The 17,900-nt window shown below is 46.2% G+C and overlaps 1 non-coding gene across 1 annotated transcript; it reads right to left on the bottom strand.

The window, feature by feature from the left end:
- Nucleotides 1-5,563: 5,563 nt before the first annotated feature.
- On the bottom strand, nt 5,564-5,755 carry LOC143349636 (U2 spliceosomal RNA). The gene has a single exon (XR_013080961.1). It is a non-coding gene; the product is annotated as a U2 spliceosomal RNA (small nuclear RNA).
- Between the last annotated feature and the right edge of the window lie 12,145 nt (nt 5,756-17,900).

Here is a 17,900-nt window from a genome sequence, read left to right as displayed (position 1 = left end):
GTTTCCCCGGAGCCAAGGCCCCGGAGATTAGATACAGATGTATACATCAGAATTTACTAAAATTACGTTAAATCATAATTCACAAAGGGCGCAGGGACATTCCCCCTACGCCCTTGCAGTCATAACACATCTCATGCATCCTGTCGCTCCGCTGGCGGGTTAACACATATATGTATATATATAAAATGTAAGCAACAGTATTATATCTAATAAATAAATAAAAAAACAAGAAAATATAAAAAAAAGGTATAATAAATAGATAAACACAACAGTATCGAAGTAACAAAGAAAAAGAACAAAAGGTATAAAATATAACAGTTCGTCGGTGTATAGGGCCGCAATAATACCTAATAGAGAGAAGCAGTAAGAATGAATTGAGAATAAGCGATTAGAAGGAAAGAAAGAACAGGGTTACAGAGGACGCCTGCTATTCGTCCTCTTGAGCACGGAGCATGTTATTCATTCCGGCCCCTCGTCCCGCTCGGTTCTCTTGGAAATTGGTCATTCTTGTCGGCGCCGCCGTGTCCTGGTTGGCTTCAGGCGCCGCGGTTGGGGCAGGGTACTGCCGAATCCCGGAAACGTGCTCCACGTAGATGTCCCTGGACCAGGCTTTGGTCTCCGAAACCATGAGTTGTCTCATGGTCCTCGCGTAGAACCACGAGACGCGCAGCGTTTTTAAGAGGGCCTCGTTCTCCGGGCGCCATGCGCCCAGGGCCCCGACGATGAACGCGTCCACGTGGACGGTGTAGCCGCGCCGGCGGAGGGCACACCCTATGGGCGCGTATTTGCGCAACTTCTCCGACCAGGTGAACGGACCGTGACGGCTCATGCGTCACGACTTTGTCAGGACACAAGGCCGTCAGTTCGTCAGGGACACCCGTGACACGCCGGTCAACCCGGAGGGCGCCCGGAAGACGGATCGCCCTCGCAAGCCTGCGAACCAAGCCGTGGTGTCGGAGTTGGCGAGCCGCCGAGTGAACGCCGCTGTGCCCGAGCACGTGAGGAAGGCTCTCGAGCTTAAACCCGCACCGCCGACATCGTTTATCGCCCTCCCCCCAACGGATTGCTCCATTGAGTGGGAGGACATCAAGGCGCGCGCGATGAATAAAGCGCCAGTCGGCGAAGCGAGTAAATGACCCCCCACGCATGAAGTGATTGCTCACCGCATGGCGGGAGGTCACGCCGAAAACCTTCCCCTGGTCTGGTTTCCGGACCAGTGTCGTTCCGTAGTGCTCAGCCACTGCCGCCCTCATCCGGCGGATTATCTCCGCCTTCGCTCCTGGTGACACCACGACCGGCTCGCCCCGCGTGGCGATCTCCACCGAAAGCTCGGTCCGACCATCGTCCCACTTCCACCGAAAACCGAAACGCGCCGCAGACCTGAACGCGGCGGACCGCACCCGTGACCAGAATGAGGCACATCCGCTGGTTGGCCACGCGAAGTCCCCGGTCAAACGACCCGACAGGTACTCCACTGTATCAAGGGACGCCCTTGCCAGTGATGCAACGACCGGGTCCCGTGCGTTCAGAAGCCTGAACGCATGGGCTGCGGTCGTCACATCAGCCAGGTCAGCCAGCGGGAGGAGTCCGCATCCTCCCCACGAAGGGGGAATGTAAACTACCTCCGCGCTGGCCCGCTGCGGCAAATTGAGCTATCCCTTGGCCGCGCGCCTAACAGCCTTGTCTACCTCCGCCAATGCCGACTTTCTCACGCTGACGCCCCGTAGCAGGAAATCCACCCGTGGAATTATGACCGATCTTAAGGTTTCCACCTTCTGCCACGGGGCTAGTAGGGAGCGATCCACCGCCCCCAGGTCCCTCAGCACATCCCGGATCGTGGAGTAGGGCGTCTGGTCGATCCGAACCCCGGTGGGAATGCCCAGGTGTTCGTAGGTGTCTCCGTCTCCGAGCGCTGGAACGAGTCTCTCGTTGAGGCCAAACTCGGTCCGGGCCACCGCGCCGCTTCCAAGGACGTGCAGCGTCGCGCACTTCCCCGGGTTGAACGCGAGGCCCAGACTCCGCGCCGTGGCCTCTGCTGCAACCAATAACCCTCTCATGCTCTCGGGGGATGTCGCGATCAATGCGATATCATCCGCGTAAGCCAGGGCTGCTACCTTAAAGCCCGCCAACTCGTACCCGACCCTCGACTCCGCGGCTTGACGGACCACGGGTTCGATTGCCAGGTTGAAGAGTATTGGGCTCAAGGGGCAGCCCTGTCTTACTCCCGACTGCATGGGGATCCTATCGGCGAATCCTTCGGCAGTACGGACCCTCGTCGTGCAATCGGTGTACAGACACCGGACGAGGTTGACGATCGCAGGGGGGCACCGGCACCGGCCAGCGCGTTTAAGATGGTGGCGTGGGGAACCGAACCAAAAGCATTGGAGAGGTTCAGCCACGCAACCACCAATTCCCTCCGCCGTCGCTTCGCGTCGGCAAGGGCCTCCTGCAGAGCGAAGTTGTGCTCAAGGCACCCCTCATACGGCAGGAAGCCCTTTTGTGCCGGGGAGAGACGTCGATTTTGGACGGCCCAGCGGGTAAGGCGGTCGGCCATCACGGCCGCGAAGAATTTGGGGATTACGTCGCCCATGGCGATGGGACGCCAGTTTCTGAGGTCATCCCTCTCTCCTTTCTTGTAGATCAAGATGGTATTTGACTCCTTCCGTAGGAGATTCCATCCGGTCCGGGGGATGATTTTTTCATCCCCCGGAGGCGGTTAAACACCTCGGCCGACCCGAAGGGCCTCTCCAGTGCCTCATTGGTGCCTTCATCCGGCTGGTCGTGGTGGAGCGCCGGGAAGTGTTCCAAACGGTCCCGAGCCGCATATATAGAACTAAAGTGCCCTTGGACAATGTCCTTGGGCACTTGGCAGTGCGGAGATTGCTCGGGTAGCACCTCCTGCACTGCTCGCTTGCGGTTCGTTCGGAACAGACGCTGTATTCGCGTGGCTTCCCGGACGTGTTCCGTCCGTGTAGGAGCCCCGGTCGCTACGTTGCAACTGGCATCCCCTCGGGGACGCACCCTCAAACTCTCCGCCGCATCCGGCCTTCCTCCCTCCCCCCAGTGGCTCTTGCGGCACCCCCCCCCCTTCCACGTGCAGAACGCCTCGAACCAAAGAAATCCGCCACAAGGGCGGCAAGGGCCTCTAAGCCCTCCGCTGTCCGCACCGCCTCCGCAGCTGCGACGATTCGCACCCTTTCGGACGCTTCCTCGGTGCCGCCGCGTCGGTGGGGGGCAGCCATTGGTCTCCGCTCGCTCCAGGGGGGGGGGGGGTCCGCGCCGTCTCCTTGGACGCTCCACGATTACTTCGGGATTCCGCTCCGGCCCATGACTGAGCCCCCCACACGTCCGCTGCATCCGCTTACCTCCGGTTACCATCGGGTCACTCCGTGTGCATGTTCCTGGGTCGACACCACTCCCCCTCCCCCTCGTCGCCGTCTGCCTCCGGTCCACGGCGGCGTTCCTTCTACTGACCGCAGAGGTTGCTCCACTCGGGGCCGCGGTCCTTCTACAAACAGAGCCCCGGTTTGACCCGGGGGTATTAGTCGGACAGCCCCGGCTCGCGTCAATTATATCACAACTTAACTTCCCTTGCTGGTCGTCCCGAATACAACTGTCATTAAAATTAATAGGGCTCGTGGCCCTGTCACAGTACCTTTTTTTACTGCTCATATCATTAGTCCCGCTGTTAAAATCAAAATATATATTACTATTACTACCCTTACTACTAGTTGGGCCCTGGTCCGTATTTCGGCCCCGTTCCGCCTCCACGGAGGGACCGACCATTCCTGCGCTGCCGGGGGGCATTACTCCTTCCTCCGTTGCATCCTGTTCCCCCGGCACGGGGGTCTGCAGCCCAGCCCTCTTCCTTCCTCTTCTGGGGGCCGCCACTGTCCATTCTTCATTCGGCGGCGACGTCGACGGGGCCGCTGTCGTTGCCTCTTCTTCCGACGACGACTCCTCGATGGCCGGGAGTCTTCTCCTTCTCCCTCTTCTTGCCGTCCCCATCCCTGGGGATACGGGGGCGGTGGTGTTACCCCCCTTCGTCCCCCTCCCGGGGTGGGAGGGACACGGCCCGGGCGCTTCTTCCTCTCCTTGGGGTGGGGCATCCTAGCGCCGCCGGAGATGTCGTCGGCGGCGTCCTTCTCCTGGCCGCGACTGGTACCACCGCCTGGGGAGTGCCGCGAATCCACCTGCTTCGTCGTGGTGTGCCCGGGGTCTGCTGGGGGGGGGGGGGGGCTCGGTGGCGGCTCTCCTGGCTCGCGCCCTCGTCCTGGGCGCGAGCGCCGGCGGCGAGGTGGAATTGCCGCCGGCTGACCCCCTCGGCGATGGAGTTGGACCCCGGGTGGGCGGTGGTGTCACGACCGGCACTGGTATCGACCCCCGTACCACGGAGGTCGTCGTCGTGGTCGTCGTGATCGTCGTCGTCGTCGTCGTCGTGGCCGCCGTGGATGTTACGACCACCGGGGCAATCCTACCGGCCGACGACAGATTGCCGGAGTTGGTCTGGGTTAGTTGTCCGGTGGGGGGGGGGGCTGGGTGGTGGTGGTCCCCCCCACTGTCGTCGGTCCGGCCGGCGAGGGCGTCTTGGGCGTCGTCCTCTTCGTTTCCCTCGCCGTGGCTGTCGTCGTTAACCCAGTGGTGGCGGCCGGTGGCCCCCGGGTGACCTCTGCGAAGGTGGTGGTCGGAGTCACCCTTCTGCTGCACCCCCTCGGTGCAGCCGTTGCGGGCTCGGGCTGCGACCCGCTGCGTCTGGCGGCGACGGTAACAAAATTCTTCAGTGTGGCGGTGGCGGGCTTCTTTCCCGCCACCGTCGCCGCCGTTGTTCTCCACCCTGTCGTTGTCCTTGCCGTCGTCGTTGTGGGGGCGGAGGACTTTGCCTTTCCGCGGGAGGTCGAGGCCGCCACCGCTGGCACGTATCTTCTCGCGCATGCCGGCTCGCCTCCTCGCGTGGTCGATCGATCCGTTTCGGCGGATCGCGGGGCCTCGCTTCTCGCGCCCTCGCGGAGGGAGCCCGTCCCCCCCGCGGGTCCGCTGGCCGGGGATGCAGATGCGTCGCCCGGGGCGGCCGATGGTGCACCAGCGGCAGGAGGATTCGGTGCACCATTCGCGTGGCTTGCAGCGTGATGCTGCTTCACTCTCTTCAGTGCATAAGCACTGTCGTCGGTGAAGCCGCAGTCACCGCATACAAACCTACGCGTAATCCCGGAATGGTGTAGCTTAAGGTGTTTACCTAAATCCTCGTGCCGCTGGTACACTGCCGCTCCCTTTCGTAGTGCCGTGGTCCCTCGGTAGCAGTAGGGACAGTTGAATTGTGTAGGGAACGGAAACTTCACAATTACCTCGTTTCCCCGGGCGACGCATCCGGATCCTTCGGCCATGCCTAAAACTTAGAGAACAGAAACGAAAAACAAGCAGAGAGAGTGAAAAAAGGATCAAAGTGTATAGAGAAGCAAGTTAGAATATAAAAGTTTAAAAAGTTAAAAGTCAAAAGTTGAAAAGTTAAAAAGTTTAACAAAGTCAATAAATAAATAAAAGGAATACTTAAATCTGATTTTGGTGTAGTTGTTGAGCCAATCCTGGCGGCACTGCAATGCCAGGCTGACTCGCGACAGAGGTGGAGCAAGCCCCAACAGCTCCGTCAAATTCCAAAAATCAGATTAATATTCTGGACTCCCCGATGGGGAGTGTATCAGATACTAAGCTGATAAGAACAAACTACACTTTGATCTTAGCCATCAGGCCGAGAAGCGATCTCACTGTCGTCTTTAAAATACTACAATGTATGTTTGGCGGCTGGTCGGCCAATGGCTTACAGAACCAAGGTTTCTTGCACAGGCGTGAATTGTTGTTATTGAGGGCTTAGTTATTTCTTGCTTTCGTAATGACCAGTCGAACTCTTAATTAGGAGGACCATCGCTAGAAATTAATAATATTCGCTTGTGCCCCATTAGTAAACGACGTGTTATAAAGCTATAGTTTGCGTCAATACATATAAAGTTAACACTTGAAGTTTTCAACTTCTGTTTGAAATCATTTAAAAGGTATGAAAGATAATAGAAAAAGGTATATGATATTGAAAGCTCAGTTTATCTTTTATAAAAAACATACATTTTTTTTAGTAATAATTTAACAATAAGCAAACATATAATGCAAAGAACAAAAAATTTCCCTTTTCCTTGAGTCGATATAAAATTAACATCTATAGTTATTAATAACAATTTTTCCTTTTTTTTGTGAAATTATTATTTTGTTGAATGTCCGCTGTTTTCTACATATTCGGTCAATCTGTTTCTCACAGATTTGACCAATGGAGATGTATAATTTGCTAAAATTTGATTCTATTCTTCTAAAATGATATTGCTGAGAGTTTCTTTCAACGTCATCTCTTTTTTTCGTATTTTTCAATGCAGATAATCCCATAGAAAATCTATGCTATTAAGATCTGGAGATTGCGGAGAATGTTTTAATTGTTTTAGTGTCCTGTAAAAAAGCCATTCCTTTGCTATGCGTGATGTATGCTTCGGATCGTTGTCACTTTAAAATGTCTCTGTTCTTGATAAATTCAATTTCGCAACGGAAGGCTCTAAGTTTCTCCGCAATATTTCAACGTAATTCTCCTTTTTCGTTGTATCTTCATTGAACACGAGATTTCCAACCACGGAAGCAGCCACACACCCCCAGACCATCACAGATCCCCCTCCATGTTTGACTGTATAGACTAAGTTCTGTTCCTTCAATGCACTATTTTTACTTCTCCATACTTTCGGCGGTTTTCTGTCTTGATCAATTACGAATGTACTCTCATCAGTGAAGAGAACATCATTCCAGAAAGTTGCATTATATTTGAGGTGGTCTTTAGCATATTGTAACCGTTTCTTCCTCGGAACTCTTCCTAATAACCCTGCTCTATTCAGTGTTCCACGGATTGTTCTTGCACTAACCGTTTCTTTCTTTAGATTACTCAGTTCTTATGCTATGTTTACAGAACTGGGAAAAGGATTTTCTTTTACTTCTTTGCAAATTTGCCTCACATCACTCTCATTGAGTTTTTTCGGTCGCCGTTTATGATCAATATTACTTAATAATCCGTGATTATTATATTTGTCAATGATCTTTTTCACAGCCATGTTACGAGCCAGGGCCGTGCAGCGCGCGTGGCCTGCGAGTGCGAGAGAGAGTATGGAATATGGTATCAATTTGTTAGTTAGGTGCACGGACGAACCCAATGCGAAATTGGGGAGCCGCTAGGATAGTTGATAACGAGGACGAACCTGATGCGAAATCAGGGAGCCTCTGGGATGGAGTCACGTACGGACGAACCTGGTGCGTAATCAGGGAGCCGCTAGGATGGTAATAGATTGCGTGGACGAACTCGATGCGTAATCGAGGAGCCACTAGGTTGTAAGAGGTTGTATTTGGATTTGGGGATGTGTTAATTGAACTCGTAACTATGAATTATTAAATATAATATAACCCGAGCGGTAAGGTTATATTATTATGGGAACGTTTAACTAATGATAACCGCTTTATATAATTATGGGTTAAAGAAGTTGGGTAACTCTGATTTGATAATAAGAGTAGATATATTCTTAAATCAACAAATAAAATACAATTGTTTCGTGCATCTTGTGTCGCGATCAAAGAATGATTATATTTACCTAAAAAGATCTTGCGCGGTGTTGACGCACTGGCGATGCGGGGGTAAGTCGGTTGAAAATAATGGCCGTAATAAAATTTATGCCGGTTCACGGATTCTATATTGATTAATATTGATACGAAAGGGTACGGTAGCCCGATCTCACAAAATACAACTGACTATCAAATCGTATACGGGTAACGAGAGTCGTGGAGTTGACACTAAGCGTGACGGTACGACTATGATCCCTCGAGTAATGAAATCACGGGGTTTATATACCAAAAAATCTGTGTGGGGCGGATTCAAAAGTACGTTAGAAATAACCGTGTGCACTATTCTCCGAATTGTATTAATTAACGAGCTGCTCTATTCTCCGAATTGTATTAATTAACGGGCTGCTGCATCGCGACGGAAGTGACCCCCATTTCAAAGGTTAGATAAGTAGCAGGGCGATTTCCTAATGCATGCAAGTGGCAAGAAAAATTTGAGGAGCGAAACGTTCGACATACGTAACATCTCCCCCCCCCCCCCCCCCCAAGATGAAACATCGCGTTATGCGTGATGCTTTCACATTAAACGGAAAACGCCCTGTTACTTATTTACGAAAAACAATCAAAGTCGCGAAAAGTAGAATAATTGAAAGCTAAATGTGTCGGGGTGTGTAGTATCATGTTGTGGCGTGTACTTATCAATACTGGTGCGTTGTGTTCTGGGTTTAGACTTTGGGCACGACGTAGCCCACCTTCCACCAGTGCTCGGCTACGTTCACAGGTGGCTGCCCCGGTAGTCGGTCCAGGTGGAGATCGGCAACGACTCCGTCTTCCGCGTTACTGATCCGGGATATTCGGCCTCTTCGAAGTAATGTTACGGATTGTAGTTATGTGTGAAATCAAGTCTTGTAAATAATCTCCATATGATTTTAATTTCTCTTTATCTGGGAAGGAATTGGGTTCTCGAGCTACTTTTCCAAAAATTAACTCGTATGGTGTGAAATTTGTTGCTTCGTGAACGGATGTGTTATATGAGAACATTGCAAAAGGAATTAATAAATCCCAATCTTCGTAGTTATCCATGTAATGTTAGAGGTATTCAGTGAGCACGATGTGAATTCTTTCCAATGATCCATTAGTTTGTGGTCTGTATCCGGAAGTTGTTATTTGTTTGATTTTAAATATTTCTGCCAAATTCGTCATTAAATTTCCAATGAAACTAGTTCCTTTATCTGTTAGTATTGCGCGAGGTGTGCCGTAGATTGCGATAAAGTGTCGTGCGAAGGCATCTGCAATGGTCGCGGCTCGAAAATTAGGTATTGCAACTGCCACGCAGTATTTCGTCAGATTGTCCTGTATGGTAAGGATATGTCTATTTCCATTAGGCGTGATTGGAAGAGGTCCCACGGTGTCCAGGGATATTTTGTCAAACGCGTCCAGAGGTGTGTCGGTAATTAACATGGGTTGGCGAGTCTTTGCTCGAACTAATTTTTGTTCTTGGCAACTTTGGCATGTCCTGATGTATTCTTGAATTTCGTTGCGCATTTTTGGCCAATGGAATTTTGATCGAATGCGTTTGTATGTTTTTGTTACCCCTTTATGCCCTCCAATTAAACTATCATGGGCTTCGCGAATTATGTCCAATCTATCCGATTCAGACGGTGTGGTGATAGCACAGCTGCATAGAATAATTTGTTGATCTGTTTCGGTAAAAACTTCTTCTAATATTTTGTAAAATTTGTTAGCTGGTAATTTGTGTAAATCTCCTGTTACAGATATTCGAAAGGAATTTATTTGATTTTGGTCCAGGGTATGTCTGAGAGTCTTTAACCCATGGGATACATCTTTTGCCGTAATATTGTTGTAAAAATTGTCAGAAGTTACTATACTGAAGGTTTTAAACAATCCATTGTCTGAAGTTAATACGTGCCCCTTTTTCGGTTGCGCTGCCAAAAGATCCGGTTTATTAATTATTTCGGTGTCCAATAATACTTTTCCTACGGTGGATATTAGGTTGCAATCTGCTGATATGAAGTGCGCGTAATGTCCGTTTTCCGCAGCGAGAGTGTTCGAAGAAACAGTTATTTTATAAGATTGTTTTGACGCAGTGTATCGGTGCTCGTTTTCGTCGGTTAAAACATCTGTGTCGGACGCGTATGGTAGGTAAGGGTCAGGCGTGCGGTCAAAGGCGTCAGGTAGCCGTTCCGCACTTGTTTCGGTTGCAACCCTTGCAGATGGATGAATTATGGCTGGTTGTAAAATTTCGTCTGTAACATGCGGTGTTACCTGTGGAGTACTGAATACATTTTTACGAGGATTTTCCATAATTGTATTTTCATCATTGGTAATTTCAAGTGGTTCTTCAAAGGACATTAGGTCATCGGTTAAATTGTTATCTTCCTCCGGTAGTGTGTTCCTTGTAGAGTTTGCTGCTGGCAGTAAGTTGTTTATGATTTCCTGAGATTCGTCTGGCAATGTTACTTCGTGCGATAAGCTGGGTAGAGTTCGGTGTCTAGCTATTATCGGCGAGTGTTGAATTTTTCCATAAGAGGGGCCTTGTTCTTCGTCCGAGCTACTACTAGCCTCCCGGTATTTGGGTTGGTTTTCCCTATCTCGACGTAACTGTTGTATACGGTGACCTATGAATTGCTTATCGGTAGTCGGTGGTACTTGAGCCCGGAAGTCGGGATCGTCCTTTGACTCCCGTGGAATGAGCGGTAGACAGACTGATGGAGGGTTGCGCGATAACGCGTCCGCGTTCATGTTCGTTTTTCCACACTTGTGGATAACCTGATACTCGTATTCTGAAAGTCGTAATTTCCATTTTATTAGCCTGGAGGTCGGGTCCTTAACTGAATGTAGCCAGACTAAGGGACGGTGATCTGTGACAAGGGTGAATTTTGTTCCATAAATATAGGGTCGGAAATACTTTACTGCGTAAACCATTGCGAGACATTCCTTCTCTGTTGCCGAATAATTCTTTTCAGGTTTATTAAGGCTTCGAGATGCATATGCTATTGGTAAATTCTTTCCTATTTCCCCCTGGCTAAGTACAGCTCCTATGGCGTATTCGGATGCGTCTGTAGTCACGATGAAGGGTTTGGTGAAATCCGGATACTGCAATATAGGTTGTTGACAAAGTTCTTTACGTAATTGATTAAAACTTTGATCTTGTTCTTCTGTCCATTTAAATTTAATGCCCTTTCCTAGTAAATTGATCAACGGTTTTGACTTCACGGTGAAATCTGGTATAAATCTTCTGTAATATCCTGCTAAGCCCAAAAATTGTTGAATATTCTTCTGCGTTTTCGGTGTGGGAAAGTCTTGCACAGCTTTTAATTTTCTTGGATCCGGTCTTACCCCCTTTTCGGAAATTATGTGTCCTAAATATGCCACTTCTTTGCGTAGAAATTCGCATTTGTCAGTTTGAAGGGTTAAGCCCTGTTCCCGAAGGCGGTTCAATAATTTCTTAACTTTGATATTATGTTCTTGCAATGATGAAGCGTAAACGACAATGTCGTCCAGGTAAACGAAGAGGTCTGTTCCTTGTAATCCGGTGAGAACTTGATCCATGAGGCGTTGAAATGTAGGTGGAGCGTTCTTTAAGCCAAAAGGCATTCTTGAAAATTCGTAATGTCCATGCGGTGTGGTGAATGCTGTTTTTTGCTTGTCCCTTGGATTCATTTCTATCTGGTGAAATCCACTGGCGAGATCAAAAACGGAAAAATATTTTGCTCCTCCTAATCGGTCCAAAATTTCTGTGATTTGTGGTAATGGATATTTGTCGGAGATTGTTTTTTCATTTAATGCGCGAAAGTCTATTACCATGCACCAACGTTTGTTTCCCTGTGAGTCAGCTTTCTTCGGTACGATTCATAAAGGTGAGTTGTAGGGTGATTTTGACGGAGTAATTATGCCTTGTGATAATAATGCGCTAACCTGTTTTTGTATTTCGTCCTGATGCACAGGCGGATATCGATATTGTCTTGTGTTTACTGGTATTTCATCTATGGTGTGAATCGAATGATTAAAATCGGCTGCTTTTCCTAATTTGTCTCCAAGCAGGAAAAATCGGTCTGGAGATTCTTTTATTAAATCAATGACGGATACTCGTTCTTCCCTGTTTAAATGATTGGTATTTAGTGTATTTACGAGTTTTTCTATCCTATCTTCGGTGGTCCTGAATTTTGTTGGCTGTTCTGCATATGAGCAAAGGTCTTCGTCCGATGTGCTTAGAAAATCGTACGGTTCTATTATCTGTGGTTCTATCTCTACGTCGAGGTCTTCGCTGCTGGTGTTCGTTGCTAAGACGTGACATTTTCCGCTATTATTTGTTACAGCCGCTTCTCCTATGTACAGTTGATTGTGAGTTTTAATACGTGGTAAATATCCTTCCTTTACTGTCGGGTTTGCTATTTTTACCGCGATTTGTTGTATCGTACGAGCTTCGAGCCGGTGTTTAGTCGGAGTTTGCGAGTTTAAAGATGAAAACAAATCTTTGTGGTTTGAAAAACGTAATGGTCTAATAGGTTTGTCCCTTAATACCATGGCCCCATGATAATAAGAAATTTCGGCACCCTCTTGCATTAAAAATGGGCTTCCGATGAGTCCATCAGCGTCTATTGCAAGAGTTCTTACTATATAGAAAAATGCGGGTGTATCGTGAATATGGAGAATTGTGGTTCCTAACGTGTAAATTGGAGTTGTGGTTAATCCTGTTATTTCTATTTTTTCGCGAGAATTTATTATTGCTTTTGTTCCTAAAACATCGAGACGTACTAAGTTGATGGCTGCACCGCAATCGATTAAAAAGGTTCCCTTTCCTAATTTCAGTTCTGGAACTTTGATTTCGAGACGTGGAGTAGGTGTTTCTTTGATAAGGAGTCGTTTTCGAAGTGTACTGTTCTTTGACGACGGTTTTCGATTCCGCTCATCGTGTCGCCGGTACAGTGAGCGCGATTGAAGTTTAAAGACCCGTTCGATTCGGCTGACGAGTCCCGCGAGTCGCGTCGGTTTTTTGAATTACGCGGATTTTTCCTACAGGATTTCCCGTCGTGTCCCGTAGTTTCACAATACCAACAATATAATTTCGGTTCGCGATATCTTTCGGAATTTTTTAATATGGAATAATGATTTCCTTCATCCTTAGGAAAATCGTAAGAACACCTCGAAGGGGAAATCGAGGGGCTCCTTTGTCGCACGGGCCATGCCGACGCATGTGGTTGTTCCTCTCGATCCTCTTGACCTTCGTATGTTCTAGCATGCCGCCCTCGGTCATAACGACTCGGCGAGCCAGGGTACGACACTTGATTGTCGCGGTGGCGATAATCTTCGGTTCCACGATCCTTTCGTGACCACCGTGCAGGTGATTCGTTCCGGGGCATTTGTCTTCGATTCCATAGTTTCTTGTCTATATGCAGCACGGCGTCGTAAGCATCTTCAAGAGTCCGTATGTCTCTAAATTGTGCCGACACCTTCCAAGAAATACGATCCGGTAAGCCTTCGATGAAATTTTCCAAAACATCTCGTTCCATCTCCTTAATGAAATCTTCGGCGTTGTCCCGGTACCTTTCTCGAATGGCTCCGCGCGCGCAATAAACCAGGTGACTAGTCCTGTCGACGTACTGTCGCAAACTTTCACCCTCGCGAATACGTAAACTCGCGATGTCTACTTGGAAATACGACAAACTTTTTCCCGGCGCAAATCTCTTTTTTAAATGTTTAATCAATTCGCTAACACTCACGAATTTATGCTCTAAGGTGCACCTTCGTGCGGGACCTATGAGTTTAGTCAGAACAATTGCCAGATAATCGGCTTCCGAACCCTCAGGTATCAATGTTAACCCATCCTCCACACTTTGTGCAAAACGCGATAAAGATGGAGTTTCCCCGTCGAAAGTCGGTATCGTCGATGTAACGTTCTGTATGCATGTCTTTTGTGTCAAAAGTGACATTGAATTTGCAAGCGATAATGTCAAGTTCATAATATCGTTCGACGAAATATTAGCTTGTGAACTTGTCATTTTTAATAATTTATTTTAATTCAACTAGAGAAAACTAGTATATTTAAATCCAATTAACAATGTGTATTAATTAGCGAAAACTAGTATATTCTTAACAAGAGTTAACTGGTTGACTTAACTAGCGAAAACTAGTATATCGTCTAAATTCAATAAGAGAAATTTCAACTTCTCAAGAAACCCAAAAATTACGTAGCGATTCTAAAATAGTTAAATCCCACCGCTGTCACCAGTTTCTGTTACGAGCCAGGGCCGTGCAGCGCGCGTGGCCTGCGAGTGCGAGAGAGAGTATGGAATATGGTATCAATTTGTTAGTTAGGTGCACCGACGAACCCAATGCGAAATTGGTGAGCCGCTAGGATAGTTGATAACGAGGACGAACCTGATGCGAAATCAGGGAGCCTCTGGGATGGAGTCACGTACGGACGAACCTGGTGCGAAACCAGGGAGCCGTAGGAGGGTGAAACGTCGTGAACGAACCCGGTGCGAAATCGGGGAGTCACTAGGATTGTTGATAGCGACGCAGACGAACCCAATGCGAAATCGGGGAGCTGCTAGGAGGTTGGAAGAAACGCAGACGAACTCGATGCGTAATCGAGGAGCTGCTTGGAGGTTGGATAAATCACAGACGAACCTGATGCGAAATCAGGAAGAAATAAGATGCGGACGAACCTGATGCGTAATCAGGGAGCCGCTAGGATGGTAATAGATTGCGTGGACGAACTCGATGCGTAATCGAGGAGCCACTAGGTTGTAAGAGGTTGTATTTGGATTTGGGGATGTGTTAATTGAACTCGTAACTATGAATTATTAAATATAATATAACCCGAGCGGTAAGGTTATATTATTATGGGAGCGTTTAACTAATGATAACTGCTTTATATAATTATGGGTTAAAGAAGTTGGGTAACTCTGATTTGATAATAAGAGTAGATATATTCTTAAATCAACAAATAAAATACAATTGTTTCGTGCATCTTGTGTCGCGATCAAAGAATGATTATATTTACCTAAAAAGATCTTGCGCGGTGTTGACGCACTGGCGATGCGGGGGTAAGTCGGTTGAAAATAATGGCCGTAATAAAATTTATGCCGGTTCACGGATTCTATATTGATTAATATTGATACGAAAGGGTACGGTAGCCGGATCTCACAAAATACAACTGACTATCAAATCGTATACGGGTGACGAGAGACGTGACGTTGACTCTAACGTGACGGTACGATTATGATCCCCCGAGTAAGAAAATCAAGGGGTTTATATACCCAAAAATCCGTGGGGGAGGATTCAGATACACACTAGACGTTACCATATATGGCCGCAATAGAATTTATGCCGGTTCACGGATTCTATATGGTATAATATTCATACGACAGGGAACTGTAGCCCGATCTCACAAATACAACTGACTAACAAAAATCGTATACGCGTAACGAGAGTCGTGGAGTTGACACTAAGCGTGACGGTACGATTATGATCCCCTGAGTAATTAAATCACGGGGTTTATATACCAAAAAATCTGAGTGGGGCGGATTCAAAAGTACGTTAGAAATCACCGTGTGCACTATTCTCCGAATTGTATTAATTAACGGGCTGCTCTATTCTCCGAATTGTATTAATTATCGGGCTGCTGCATCGCGACGGAAGTGACCCCCATTTCAAAGGTTAGATAAGTAGCAGAGCGATTTCATAATGCACGCAAGTGGCAAGAAAAATTTGAGGAACATAACGTTCGACATACGTAACATGTTCATGGAGACTTCGTTAAAAAATTAACAATTAAATTCAAAAATTTCAAATCGTTCAGAAAAAATTATTTTCGGTTGCGAGGGTCAATTACAATCATTTCTGGTAAATAGATACACCTCCGAAATCTTGCGCATTTTTGAGAAAAAAATTCAGTATGGGCAGAACTTCAAACGCTAACTTTTTAACGAAGCCTCCATCAACAAATTGGTATTCTTGATTTTCGTCTTATTTTGGCCTCTAGAATCCCCCATTAAAATTTTTCCCAGGGGAGGCCGAACACTCTGTATAGGTTGGAAAGTAGAAATGCCTAGGCAGTCAAGATTCGAAATCGCATGCCGGTGACACGTGATCGAATTTCAACTGTGTTGAGAGCAAGAAGGGGAAAGACTCACATTCGTCTTTCTTCTCGAATCCCCGAAGCTATACGAAACACCGGAACTCATATACAAGGTGTCTATGCATTATTGCGTTTAAGTGGAGGGGTAGTTTCCTTTAGGCACCAGCCTGCCGTTTGATAATACAGTAGTGCCCACATAAGTGAACTGATGTTTGCTCACATAAATGACCAGAGGTATCCCCACCAATTCTTAGAAGCCAAGCGGCTTCGAACATCGAGCGTGTCGAATACAACCTGACGTCACCGGTCGATATCGATACATTGTATATATGGTTCTGGGTGCAAGCTATTGTATCTTACTCGCACTTATCCTACTTCCCTATCTCTGCTGAATTCTGAGAACTAACCATGCCCACATAAATGACCGAAGCCGGTCCCGAGCTTGGTCATTTATGTAGGCATTACTGTACTGGATTGCCTTTTTCAATCCCTCCCATAGTCAATCCACATGCATTTACGCAAATACTACAGCTGTCTGCCCATCAATACTAATTCGAAGAGGGCACTAAAATCACCTCCGAATTTTGCAGGTCTACTCGTATACCTCGTCTGTGGATCAGCCACATATTTTTAAACATTGGGATTTTTGTTGGAACACCCCCTAGGATTATGCCATTTCATTATAGGATTATGAAAAAGTGTGGCACATCAAAATTGAAAATTTTTCATTTTCGTAATTCGTTTTTCTCCGTTTTAATTCACAGTTTTCATACTTTTGTATATCGCTGAATTCGTCTTTTTGCGCTGTATAAAAATATAGACAAAAATATGTCATTGCATTAAAAAAGAAAAAAAAACAAAGACTGAAATTTCAAAAATTGACTTTGAAAAAAAATTTTTTCTTTGAGGGTTACATTTGACTGTTCAAATTTTTGTTCGAATAATTTTGTTATATATTCACAAATAACTACGATATGTATAGAATTTACATATTTCTATTTAAACGGTCTATTTATAGAAGAAAATATAACATAGAAAAAGCAATTCTGAAGCATTGAAGTAATATCTAAGAGAGTAAAAAATGAAATTATTCTTATTGTGTTAAAATATCTTTCATTAAAGTATGTTTTATAACATTAGGAAATTGTTTTCGCTGTTTTGAAATTATTTATTATGTAAAATTGTTTTTCTTCCCCATTTTTGGATAATAATAAATTGTATTCTTTCATAAGTTTAATTTCACGTTTAGCAGTGTCATTACAATTGTCATAATCTTCCCACGTGTCAGGATCTTTTCTTAAAAATCCAGTTGACATGGAAATTCTTTCAAAAAATCATGTTGCCTCGTGGAAGACAAAATGATCCAGTCCTTTGTCAATATAATTTTGTATATCTTCAGTACCAATTTTTAGTCTTTTGCTGGAGTCATCTATGGCCTCGTTGATCCATCGCCTCCAGCACTCATAACTTACTGTCCTTTTCCACTTTGTTATCGGAAAAAGACATTGCTAATGCTTCCGATGTTAAGTACCACAAGTGGTTGAAACATTTCCTTATTTCTACCTTGCTTACTTCTTTACCAATCTCATGAAACGAATGAGATTCTGCAACGAATTCCAAATCTTGGTGTGAAGCTACCATCGTCGCTGAACTGAAAGAAACAAATATCTCTAATTCCACTTTCTTCTTTATCACTTAAATTAAATTGTTCCTTGAATGAATATATTTTCAAGCAATACAAAGCTTTCGCCATCCATCGAGCGTGATAAAAATCTCCTGGAGCTCGAAAACTTATATTTTTTAGTTGAGTTCCATCTATGAAAATAATAACAAGATCAAGAATTTCTTTATAATTCTCTCGTGGCTGTTGCTCATTTTCTAGAATATTTGTTAAAAATTGGAACATTTCTTGAACTACTGTAGTTTGAATTGTTTGGTGGTCATATTTATTTTCAATTCCGGGTACAAATCTCAATTTATCAATTTTTGGTTATGTTTCTTGAAACTTGTTGTATAGCGGAGCACTGGGAGCCAAAGATTTTGATAGTTTCTCGTTAAATACATTCTGTAGAATAATCTCATATATACGACGCCTACAGGATAAATATAAGATATCCCTGTTTAATTTTTGTTCAAGTAGAACGCAAGCTCCTTGGAAACGTCC

Source organism: Colletes latitarsis, chromosome 13, assembly GCF_051014445.1.
Source record: "Colletes latitarsis isolate SP2378_abdomen chromosome 13, iyColLati1, whole genome shotgun sequence".
Classification (NCBI taxonomy): Eukaryota; Metazoa; Arthropoda; class Insecta; order Hymenoptera; family Colletidae; genus Colletes; species Colletes latitarsis.
Note: the sequence above shows the minus strand (reverse complement) of the source record. Positions and strands in the feature narration are given on the sequence as shown.